The sequence below is a fragment of the Seriola lalandi genome, unplaced genomic scaffold (assembly GCF_002814215.2).
Source record: "Seriola lalandi dorsalis isolate HSWRI2012SDOR001 ecotype SW California unplaced genomic scaffold, Sedor1 jcf7180002054956, whole genome shotgun sequence".
NCBI classification, from domain to species: domain Eukaryota; kingdom Metazoa; phylum Chordata; class Actinopteri; order Carangiformes; family Carangidae; genus Seriola; species Seriola lalandi.
In genome coordinates, this window is record NW_019525507.1 from 1821813 (window position 1) to 1834997 (window position 13185).

Below are 13185 nucleotides of genomic sequence, written 5' to 3' on the forward strand. Positions count from 1 at the left end.
AGATAAGAAGTGGCCATTACCTCCTCACTCCCAAAGTTTTATGAACTGTCTGGATCACAGCCAGGTGCTTCATTAGACTCTCCTTGGAAAACTCTGCCAGCTCTGGGAGATGTTTCTCTTGAGAGATTCCTTCCCTTAAAGGCCTGTGCTCCTTGCATGCTTTCAACTTGATTCATTTGAAGTGGAAGCTTATGTAAGTGCGCTCCAAGCTTGGCAAGTAGCACAGCGAGGTGAACCGGGCAGCCTGCCCTGATGACTCATTGACAACAAGAACCTGACGATATCAAGGAGGAAGAAGAAAGAGAGATGGTACAGAAAGAAGAAGTGACAGTGCAGGAAAGTTTCAATGTTACTTAAATGATTTCTTTATGGTAATTAGAGGTAGTTAGACAATGTCCTTTTGAAAGAGTCAACACAAAGAAGTAGGTCAACTGATATGAAGACCAGCAGGATGTAAAGGGCTCCAACGCTCCAGAGATGCAACATTTCCTGCTCTGTCACTGCCTGAGTAAAACAACCACAAATGGGTTTCCTGATTCCATTCATTAAAGCCCATAGTATTTTTAATTGTAGCCTGCATCCGCCCAAACCCCAATGGCCCCAGTGGCTTAAGGTCATTGCAGGAGAAGGACAGTTTGCATGCAGGCTGCAGAGGAGCAGTGGCAGACACAGTTTGTTTAGAAAAGAAGAATCACTGTCTTTAATTCAAGGTTGGCTAAAAATTATTCCTGTAGTTGTGAAGCAAGGATAAACATGGTAGATATCTGGCAGAGAGCATAAGCACTGAAAGTGCTTATTTTCCATTTCAAATTTAGAGGCAAGGTCATGCAATGCTGAAAGTCAATATCTGAGTGATATGAATATGTTAAATGTATAATTCTGTGTGGTTTTTTTCAATGCAATCGTCTGTGCTGCAGGATAGCTTGGGGCTAATAAATAATTCAAATGTCAAAAGTTTCTACTCATAAATCAAGATTAAAAAAACTATTTCAATGCATTTTCTAAGGGTGAAGTCCTAAAATGGAATTATCTGTTTCATTAGCTTCTGTCTCAGGTTTCTTCACACTTCACTCTTAAAACGTAACATGTATTTTTTTTTAAATACTGTACCTATTCTGCCATCACTGTTCATTTTGATACCTCATCATTTGAGTGGCCTCACTCTCAAGCTATAAAAGTCAAATAAAGAAAAAAAACCCCAAAAACCCAATGGTATGACACGATTTAGCATCACTGTCTGTAGAAATGGGTTGAATCCCATGGAATATAGTTATGCTTGTTTACATTTTTGGGCCAGATTTTTATAATTTTCCTTATTTCAAATATCATTGTGTGAATTTAAATGAGGCTATCTTAATTCTGTAACAGAACCTGAATGGTTCCAATAAGTATTGGTCATGACATCCAGTATGAGATCCAAGTAAAAAATACACAGCTTGAATACAAAGTGACATTTGACAAAAAAGAAAAGGAGAAGACTTGCAGATTTCAAACACTGTATCAGGCCAGTGCTGCTGCTGCTACTGCTGCTTCCTTAAATGGTATCAGAGCACTGCAACGCATTTGGGAATCCAGACTTTTCTTAATAAAAAAAACAAAAAAAACAAAAACCAACTTCCCTCTGATTTCAGACAGGAAGATGGCGGTTTTATCTGTTTTCCTGAGTTCTGTAATGGTGTTTGACTGCCTTTAATGGACCTCACTTTGGAGCTGCTTTGAGAGTAAACAGGAACAAACAAAGTTCCTTACAGAAAGGCTTAGTCATACGAGCAGCTACACACCGGAACACTCTCACACAGCCAACAGATACTTTTCCGTGCAAGTGATGCTTTTATGTACACAACAGACACACACACACACACACACACACACACACACACACACACACACACACACACACACACACACACGCAGATATAGAAAACAAAACTGCAAAATGCACGTGTTATAAGTAAAGGGGGCTGTCTCATCACATGCTTTGTGGCACCTCTGATCTTCTGTTTAAAATTACACTTGAACACACCTCAGACCACAGCCAATGGCAGAGCAGCAATACTGACATCTGCTCTGTGGCTCACAGAGAGATAAAGCGTACCAGACCACTTTTCTACAGAGAGATTAAATCCTTTTTTATTTACCACACAACAGTGTATTTGTTTCCATTTTCCCCAAATCTTCATTCAAGCTTTTGAAATGAGTGAAACAGCGCCCCCCTCCTCGTCTGTTACGGGCAATAAACGTCAGTGAGTGCGCGTGGGCTTTGTAATCACGCCAGGTGAAGCTAATTTCCCTTGATTAAACTGTCAACCAATCACACGCGGACAGTGTCCTCGTGCTGCTGCAACGCTGAGATTGACTGTAGCGTCGAGACGTATTCTGGCCTCACACCGAAGAAATTGTGGAAAGTTAGCAAAGTTATTCAAATGCAATAAGCGGCAGAGATAATTTAGCAAACAGAGGAGCAGCTGCTTTGGAAAAAAAAACATTCAGCCAGCAGCAGTGAACGGTGGAGAAAAAACCTCTTCTAGCAACAAGTGCAGTGGGAAATGATGTGACATGATCGACCACTCCTCCTCCACGAAGAACAGGAGAATGGCCTTCGACTTCAAATAACGTGAGTCAAACATATTTTCCTGTCTGCCTCTGTCCCTGGTCAGTTTCCTTGCTCCCTTGTGTGTGTTTTATGACAGCTTTATGAGCGGCCATAGCTGTAATTTTCTGCTGTTGACATCACGGATGTTGTTTTGCTTAGATTTACTGTGCTTTATTTGCCCTGAGCTGAAGCTGGACGCTGCTGTGATAATGTTTGCTGTTTACACAGACACAGTAAATTTTTTTTGGGGGGGGGGGTGTCTGTTAGTTGCCAGTTCTGCTGTGTGGGATTTGGAGTTGCCTGTAGCATGTGCCGAGATTTGTTTGTAGGCCAAGTACATTATGTTTAGATGCCAGGTTGGGGATGGCTGATGGGTGTGCAAGTCATGGTTTCATATGCTTTGGTTCTTAGTGATTTGAATGAATATTGAATATATGTGGCATTCCAACAATAGTATGTACTCTGTACCACAATATAAGCTTCCCCAGATTAATCAATACTAATTAATACAGTTGTACCTCCATATGTAACTTGTAAGGACCGTAGACTGTATATAAAGATGAACAAAGCTGCTCTGCTGTCACCATCTTGGCAGTGCCTAACTCCGCTCAACTCTCATCTTTGGTGCATGCCGGTTTGTGGTAAGCAAAGTGGGAGACCAAACTGGTTTATTGCTGCTGGGCATTTTAACGTGGGAGTCTATGGACATTGACTCACTTTTGGAGCTGGCCTTAAATGGTCATTGGAGAAAATGTTTTTGTCTCTCCCATGTTTGGTTAATTTTTCAGGCGCTTGATAAGGACTTGTGCTGACTTGGCTTTTTTTGCCAAAATTTCCTGCACTAGGTCACTGCTAAAATGACCGTTTAAGTTAATGGTTAATTTAACTGGCTACTTTTTAAACAGCGATCCATGTGTGTGTATGTCATGTATACCGTTGGAGTAAAATTTGTATCAGAATAGTATGATTAGCAGAATCCTTCAAAGTGAGGATGTTTTGCCACTGAAGTTTGTTTTCAGAGCTAGGTTAAGGTTTCAGGTCAAAGGTTAGGGGCTGGGTATTGAATGTATTTAACTTCAAAGTACACACAAGCACAATAATAAAAGTATACTGTACATATGCTTTTTCAATGTGTCCACCCCCCGAGTTAAATGGATGGACCACCTGTGTGGTTCCACTCTGTCCCTATCAGCTGCAGCGCCTGGTTTTCCAGCGGCTGTTTCCTTTCCGAGGTGGACTGGAAAAAGCCTGTAGGAAAAATAGGACGGACAGACCGATAACGAGGCGGTCACCAGAACACAGCTTCCCTTTAGACCAGATTACTCTCCTTTTTAACAGAGCAAGCCTCGACCTGAAGTTAATATCTGAGAGAATTTACATAACAAGAATATATGAACAAGTCTATTAGATCAGGGACTCGTTTATGAAACTTTGGTCTGATCTAGAATAGTGATGACCTTCAGTTTTAGTGTTTAAAAATAGGACCATAAAAATGGGCAGTTTCTGAGGTCAATCTTTTCCCACAATCAAATTTCCAGCTACATCATTGGTCATGATCCGTCAGAAACTGTCTGGAGGCCAGTTTGTAGCTTTGACTCACTGTTTGATTCGTACTGATCTGCAGAGAAGACGACAGCTCTGTTTTACACTGAGCCAAACAGAAGTGGCAGTGTTTTGACACAAGTCATGTCATTATTATTACTGACATTGCCAGTCTATCAGTTGCCATTGTTTTTGCACATTTCCATTAATTTTTGATAAATGGCACATAAAAGTGTCAGGATTTCCATCCTCTTCGAGCGGAACAAGGCAGACCTCGAGAATCCCTTTTTAGAAAAAAATATGCCTTTTTTCTAATTCGGCTGGCGGACATTATTCCCACTGATGAGTGTTGATGGATTTTTTTTTTTTTTTTTTTTTTTTTTTTTTTTTTTTTTTTTTGCCATTTCAATCCTTGGAACTGACAGCACTGTCTAGACACTGATTCAGTTTCAATGTCATTCTTCTGGGACAGGAGAAAAAAAGGGAGCCTGTAGTCTGCTCTGCTCTGTTACCAATTATATTCCCTTTTAATCCATTCACATCCACAGCAATGTTGAGGGGAAAGTGGGACAGAGAACAAAAATGGTACTTAAATATACTTTGGAACTCATTGTTCTCTGATGGGTTTTTTTTTGAATGCACATAGCTGGTATCTGCAGGGTTTTCATGAACAAAATGATCCGCTTTTCCCTAGCTTTTTAGGTTTCCCGTCGAGGCACAGCAGAGTCAAACCATGCTTTGCAATGGCTGATTCAGGCGGAACAGGAATATCCTGCATAAGGTTTTGTCCTGAAAAGCACAATCTTGTCATGATTAAATGGAAAAAATGGTGGTGAAGGATGGTCCATCATTTTCTATATCAGGACATCTCAGGGTGTAGTATGGCTCTTATACAACTTACCAGAGAATAGAACAGTGTTATTCATTTTTTTCAAGTGTGTTTATTATCAGTTCACTAATCAGAAGGTCGGTGGTTTCCTTGGGCAAGATACTGAAACCAAAATTGCCCCCGATGTACCATTGCTGTATGAGTGTGTGTGATAGAAATGCACTGTGTATATAGCGAAAACAATCTCCGTCCAGATGAGTGTTGTAGCTGAAATAATCTCCATCCAACACGCTTGAAAACGCATGTCACATGACCATTTGCATACACTGGGTATGCTTGTGCTGTTTTGAACAGGAAGCAGATTGTCTACTCTGCAGTTGGTTAGTTGCAGAAAGTAATACGAACAAGGAACAGCGAAGGCAGTTGTGGCGTTAAAATGCTAAGTTTAAGTGCTTAAAACTTCTGCATCCATCACTTCCCTCACTGCAGCTTAATCGTGACTTTTGTCAGACCCTCCCTGCTGCTCACAACCTTGTCTTTCAAACGCCATGCCCAAAGTTTATAACAGACTTTCCTGATAAATCTGTAGCCTCCACGCCCAGACCAAGATACATCCTAATGATGCCATCAGTGTTCTTTTCCACAGCAACTTTATTCCACAACTTTCTTAATTGGCAGTGTAGTTCTTTCTTCTCTTTTCCTCATCAACATTCAACATCAAAGCTGTGTAAAACACACACACACAGACACACACACACACACACACACACACACACACACCTCTAGTTTTCATCTGCCGGAAAAGTGTTCCTCCCCCCCCCTGCCACCCAGCTGAGGTCTGCTTTACATCTGTCTGCCACTACCACTGCAGGCCTTACACAAAGGTGTGTGTGCATGTGTAGAATCCCTGGTGTTCTCAACAGTGGGGAGTGTGTTTGTTCATGGTAGCAGCTTCCTAAAATCTTTAACACCCCTATTGAGGAGACCCAGGCCGCTTAGATCTTTTGATATGGAGTGTGCACACACCAGCACAGACAGACGTGGCTTTCTCAGCATTCAGAGGTGTGTTTTTACATTAAGAAACTACAGTTTTACACACAGTGGAGATACTTTTCATCATCAAAAACACACATTCATACTTTAAGATAGCAATGGATGATTTTCTTCTCCTCAGTCCAGAGGAATGCACAGTCTGGAAAAGCTCAAGGTTTTCAGCTGTCAGTTGGAACCAGTGGTGTCCCTACATATGACTGCGTGCGTAGGAATGTATTGTTCCTGTAAAGCTTGCATTCCTCTGTGTGTGTGTGTGTGTGTGTGTGTGTGTGTGTGTGTGTGTGTGTGTGTGTGTGTGTGTGCGCGCGCGCGCACACAAAATAGCGAGAGATAAAAGAGGCATCATTTTTGGGGTGACTGACAGCGAGCTCATCTACATTCACATTATCATACAGTGCTTACAGGAAAGTGTGTATTGTGTACATTCTTGCATTCTTGTGATCTGGCTTTAGCAAAATATTTGTGTGCAGAGCTTCTGCTTGTCTCTTCTCTTGGTAGTTTACTTTTTGTGTTATCAATACAATGCATTTTGCATTTGTGAGATCATTAAGGAGCAATACTGTGTAAAAACAATATTCTTTTGACCCCTGGGGACTGACTTTGATAGACAGGAGAGCAAGAAAATAGATAATTGAAAACAGGCAACGTAAAAGGGATTATTACAGATTTGAATGAAAGAGTGTCTCAGAACAAATGAGGGAGGAAAAAGAAGATTCGCAGGGGAAAGACACCTCATTACTTCTTGAAGTAATGAGTTGTCATGCTACATGCTATGTAGAGAGGGTGTGACTCTGTGATGAACACCAACTAATGATTTTAGATTTTGCTTTTGATTGATCACTGGGAAATGCCTTTATGGTTCAAATTGTGCTTTGGCTTCAGCTCAATCACAACCATCCAGTCTGTAAACTGCTGCAGTGTTCTGTCTTAATATAGCTTTTATTGTAGCCACTGAAAAGGCTTCTTCTTGATAGTTTTCACTTTCTGTTAAAACTATCTGTTTCTGATTGTGCGCTACAACGCAATGATAAACTTACAGTGACATTGTTGTTGACATCTTTGGCTCTCAGCTTCAAAAAACCCCTACGAAGATTTGAAAAGGTCAGTCAGTTCCTAAGCTCCTTGTAAATCTTGCATACTTTATGTAGAAAACAAGGCAATGTATCTTTAAGCTGCACGGAGTGGGTAAAAGTCTCAGGAGAGGATTTGGTGTCTCTTCTTTAAATATTTAACAGCAGTAAACAGTCGCTTGCAGTTGGTAGGATCCCTGGAGGAATGGATCATTCACCGAGGAGGTAAAGCTTACTAGGTAATCCTGCCACTAAAGGAGCAACTGTAGCTCTCACTGTGGGATGAACTGTAAATGACATGTGAAATACAATGTCGTGGGAACAAACAGAAACAGATCTTTGTAACTAGTCTAGGTTTCCTCTTGTGTTTGATGGTCCCATTTTCTCTTCTTATAAAACTTTGTCCTTACTGTGTCTTCTTGCCTTTTTATTGTGGTGCCTTCCACACATTTTGTTTAACTTATTAACAAACAATTTGAGCTAGAAACTCAAATATGCAGAATATAGTTTTCGTTGCAGTGCATTACAAGGACAGTCAGTGTGGATTTGCATAAGAAAATAACTGTAAATGCTACATGCAGAGGAATCATGTGGCACTTGTCTGCCAGCCATCTGTTTATCATATACAAAAGTGACGTCACTAGTGCTGCCATGTGGCTCTTAATAGCCCACTTTACATTTGTGCTCATTACCTCCTGTAAGTCATAAAAGATAAAAACCCTAACCCAGGTTGCTTTTAAGGCAACTTGAAAGATAATATATTTAAAAAGATGAACACACTGTACTTTGCAAACACGTGTCTTGAGGTCACGTCATGCCTTGGGCAGTAGCAGCTTCCAGGTGTCCTTCCATTCTTTTCTTATCCATCCGAGGAACACAGTAATCAGTGGCAACCGTTTGTGGCCTGATACACACACAGTAGGTTGTGTGGACAGGGCATGTTTAACATCTGTCTCAATATTGTGATAACACAGACTGATGATATAATTCCTGACTAATATGGATATAATAGCAACCCCCACCCCCCACCCCCCATACACAGCTTTCCTCTCATATACACACAAAGCAGGATGTGGACAGTGACACATCTACTAAGGTATTAACTTATAGTCTCTGGTGCGAGAGATAAGATGGGATACAGGAGATTAATGACTCTGTTATTGTTAAAGCACTGGAAAGTCTGGGTCACACCGGGAACAATTACTCTACTGTACTGAATAACCATCTGTATTTCTGACTCAACTAATGCCCCCCTTCAAATTGAATTAATTAAGCTTTAAATCTCTTTCCACTTGAGGAGGATTATATAATCAAAGTCACATTTTATACAGGGAACACAAGGCTGTTTTGAAAGGTGAAACTGGATTCGTACTCTGTTCATTTTGATGCGGTTAAATTGACCGAAATCAGAAACTTACTGACCAGTTTCACCACTTAAAAGTACCACTCAGAGGTAATAACAAGATTTCCACCGTTTAAAACTTCAAGGTCTGTAGGTGGAAACAAATTATTTTATAATGGAGCAAAGCTCTGGTCGAGTAAAGTTGCCTCTGCAGCAGTTAACATCTGCTCTGGTGTTACACTCTGGGCAGCACAAGAAGAAGAAGAAAAAAAAAAAAATCAAACCCCCAGGAACTCATTGATTTTTTTTGAGCCTGTGTGAATTGCTGTTCACTAACTAGGCCCATGTGTGTCCCGTGTCAAACAACAGCAGCCACAGGCATGTCGTTTGATCAGCACAGAAGAAAAAGCATCAGGGGTTCCTGTGGAAAGAGACGTGTTAGTCCAGCTTCAGACCTGGCAACCCAGGTCCTCCTCTTTTGTTACAACCTGACAAATGATCCACAGACGTTTCGAACTTCATTTTCCCAAAAAACAGAACTATCCGCCAGCACGGAGGCGTACGTCCTCTCATCCTCAGAGAAAACAGTCTCAGCTGAATCCAGATCCTAGCAACCAAGAGGTTCAGTGGAAATAGATTTACATAATGCCTGGCAAAAGCACAATGTCTGGCAAAACGGTAGTGTGGATTGATTGTGATTGTGTTTGGAAAATATACGCCCAGTTGAGTCCTAAACCTGGCAACCTAGGACACAAGGGGTTTGGTGCAGAGAGCCCAGTCTAAGATCGAACTTCTCTGGAAAAGGGCTTAATCTGAATCTGCGAGCCAGAGGAAAACTCCTGATGGAGACTGATGATCTGCAGTTTGACTTGGAGGTTTATAGAGTCTCCCTGCTCTGAATCCTCTGAGAGCTGAGGTGGTCTGACGCTGCCTTCAAGTTCAATTGTGACTAGATTAATTTAACCACTGGGAGTTTTGAAATTTTATACAATACATATAGGTTGCCAAGAAGTAGGCGATCAGCTGCCAAAAAAATGTTCCAGTCTTACTAATCAGTGAAAGTGAGTTAGCGAAGATGAAGTGACAGTGGATTAATGAAGCCGTCAATCAATCAAATTAGAAAATAAGTGGCATCAGATTGGCTACTGGCAAATTGTCATGGTGAGAAGCAGAATAGAGGTTTCTGGCACTTAACCGACTTCTAAGATGCATGGAGAAAGGTAAAAGTCTAAAGAGGTCAAAACTTCAGCAACACTTGCAGCATACAGACAAACTTTATCGTTAGACCAACATGTTTCGGCTTCAATTCACATAGTGGCTGTTCTGGAGCTTTCGATCATCTGAGATCATCTTCATGAGCAGAGTTTGCCCAGTTAAGGAAATATCCATGTTAAATTTTTATTGTGCGTTTTCAAAGAGTGCTTTGGCTCAAAAGTAGATTTTAAATTCATATGTTCTCACCAAACCTTGTGCATAAAGTTTATTCCTGTCGCCTTGAAACAAATCAGAATGGACAAACGGCTACTACAGCTCAGAGTGACGTTCACTGAGGCGCTAATTATTTCCATGTCCTGCCTGTATGAGTCTCTCATGTATGTGCTGTATGGCTGTGTGTGTGTGTGTGTGTGATTGTGAGTGTGTGATGGAAATTCAAAGAGGCTGTCAGTGATGTGTTCATCAGGGAAAGAAGAGGTCACTCAGCTGCATTGAAAGCACAGTGAGAGGAGAGGACACTGAAAACAGTGATGTGTGTGTTGTCTCTGGGAAGTGACTAGACAGTTGGGTGTGTGTTTGTGTGTGTTCGTATCAATACATCTAAAAGGTCTGGATCACCTCAGGGTGTTAATCCTGGTAGCAAATGGCTACTAAAAGCAAACATGCTTCCCACTGTGGAGAACTGCAGGGAGTTTAAAAACACAAGTACAGACATTTGAATACAACCCATCACTTGATAGAAGGCATTTCATCTCCAAAAGTAGGCCCGTTACATTTCAAACAGAATATTTCCTGGAATAAAACCATAAAATTTGACTTTCTTTTTAGAAAATGAAGCTAGAAGAAACATGCTGTGAAATTTTTTGACAGTAGTTTGATTCTGAGAGCTACATTCCTGCTATGAAAGCCTTGAATAGAAGTCTCGATTTTTTAAAAATATCCCCTTGAGTTGATAAACGGTGGATTCATAGCCACTCTTTGTTCATACGTTCCAACTAATCTGAACTCCTACAGAGCCGATGTGGGTGGGAATGAGAGCGAGGTTTCTCTCCTTTTTTCTTTTTACTGCATAGACCTTGACATGAGGCCGGACTGGTCATCCATCAGTACTTTCAACTAGATTCATAGTTGACGCCAAGCTTTTAGTGTTAGTCTGACTCAAATTATATCCAAATTATAGCATCTTTCAATGTTGTCCGACAGCATACGTTTTTGTCTTTATAAGACCTGCAGTAGACCTGCAATGAATAGTTGATGATAAATGCCCAAAATGTGAGTTCCAGCTTCACTATATTGCCTCTTTGTCATATATGAAATATGTTGGGTTTCTGACATTTCATTATTCAAAACAATCATATTTGAAGGCATCAGTTTGTGCTCAGGGAAATATTTCATGTCTTTTTTTTTTTTTTTTACATTTATTAAAGGATTGAGAATCAGATGAATCAGTAGTGAAAATAATGGTTAGCTGCAGCTCTGCTTTGCAGTTTTGCTGATGCTCTCTTCATTGCTGTAAGTTTCATAGTGCTAAGCAGTAGTATGGTGTTCATTAAAACCGACTGATTGTACTACTTTAGTGTTCTCAAAATGTTTTTGCGAACTCTCTCTGCTTGTGGGCTCTGCTTCAGAAACACGCTCCTGGCAGTTAGGAGTTTCATTTTCATAATATAGCACGACATTGTCTCTTTCAATGATATCAAGACTCTGGCACCGTTACTGCTGCAGACATTTGAACTATTAATTGTTTTGCCTTTTGTCAGTTTATGGCTGTTTGACGTTGAAGTGATGTCACATGTGTTCAGACTCTCTGCACTTGGGTACATGCTGTTTCAGTCTAGCTGTGTATAAAAGTCTGTGAAACTAATCTTTTTATAATGCAGTGATCACATCCAGGAGAAGTTTGCTCTGCAAAACAAATAGTTTTGCCTTTCTTGTGCTCTAGCTTCACAGATATGGTGACTTATTGAGGATGATTTTATTGCAGCATAGTCTCCTGTTATACCATCATGTTACTGGAAATTGGACCTGGAAGTATATTCAATTGAAATCTCAGATCTCTTGTCTGAGCAGAACATTACAAGCTCTCTACAATGCTAATGAACAGAGTGAGCTGCACTGATGAAAACCTTGACTCAGTCGTGACCTCTGTCAAGATAGAAACCTTTGTCTGATCTTCTTGCAATCAGACATCGAGCTTTGATTGGCTGCCACAGTTGAAACCCTCCACCTGCCTGTTTCTAGGAGATAGAAGACAGTTGGTCTGCAGCCTCCATCAGGGTGGAGATCCTTGCTGAGAGCTGAGTGTGTCCAGAGCATTTCATCATGCTCTTACCTCACAGCCTTGACATCAACATACCATCATATGTAGTCAGGCATGTCCTTGAAGAGGGACAAGGAGATAATGGGGTACAGTGTGGTGGTGACAGGAAGCTGAGCAGTGGTCAAGGACTGGAGTTACTTGACACATACAGCGCGAGAAGAGGCCTCTTTGTTCTGATTATTTGTTGGTGTGTGTGTTGTGTGCGGTCCTGTGCATGTGTGTGCAAGACAAATCCTTCATGCTGGACCACTGTCCACTTGTCTCGCTTGACAGTTCTGTATTTTCTCGGCTTGATGTCTTCCCTGTGCTTCCAGAAAACACATTTTTAATGTTTTTGGTTTTCTTATTGGTCATATTTGTGTGATCACAAACAGAAGAATTTGCCTCAATAAAGCATTTCCACAGAAATTCAGAATTATCAGGGAAGTCCCACCTGACCTGCAAATACTTTTTCACAGCAGCTCAGAAGATTTGTCAGATGGCAGATCTGCTATTGATTAGTCAAAGAATGAAATTGTTTTGCATCCACCCTTGTTTAACATCACCGCTTTCTGCTTGGACATGGCGGCTGTTTTCTCGCCAAGCCTTTAGTATCGCTGCATATAACGCCGATCCAGCTGTGAAAACCAACCACAGACGTAGATCCGGTGACGATATCTGGGACAGACTTTGTGGATGACCTCAGCTGGTACTGCTGTTCATCAGTCCTCTCTGCATCCACAAGAATCTTTATGCTTTGCAGGAATGAAACTCAGACCCTTTTAACAGTCTTCAAGATGTGTATAAGAGACAGGGGTTATAAAAGGATTTGGCCATAGGCGGTCCAGCCTTTAACTATAGGTTATGACCTAGTCCTGTTCATGTCACTAGTTCCAGTGGCAAACAGTTGCCCTGGTTTCATTAGAAATTAAAGTATTTTGTTTGTGTAATTAGCTGAGACTTCCCCTGCAGAGCTTCTTTCTCATGCAACCGTCCAATGAAGAAAGAAAAGCTACAAAAAAAAAATAATTATGTGTTGTGTCTTTTGCATTTTGTTGACCTCTCTGGACCACCACCATGTTCCTTCTCTATTTTGTGTTAATTCATGTTGATGCTTATTTTACAGGCTGGAGTGTTTAGTGCTGTTTAACTGTGGTGTGTTATTCAGTGAGAGGTTTCTTGTATTTAGTTCACCCTCTTGTGAAGTGAATGTTTTCATTGGGAACTGACAAAGGAAGATAT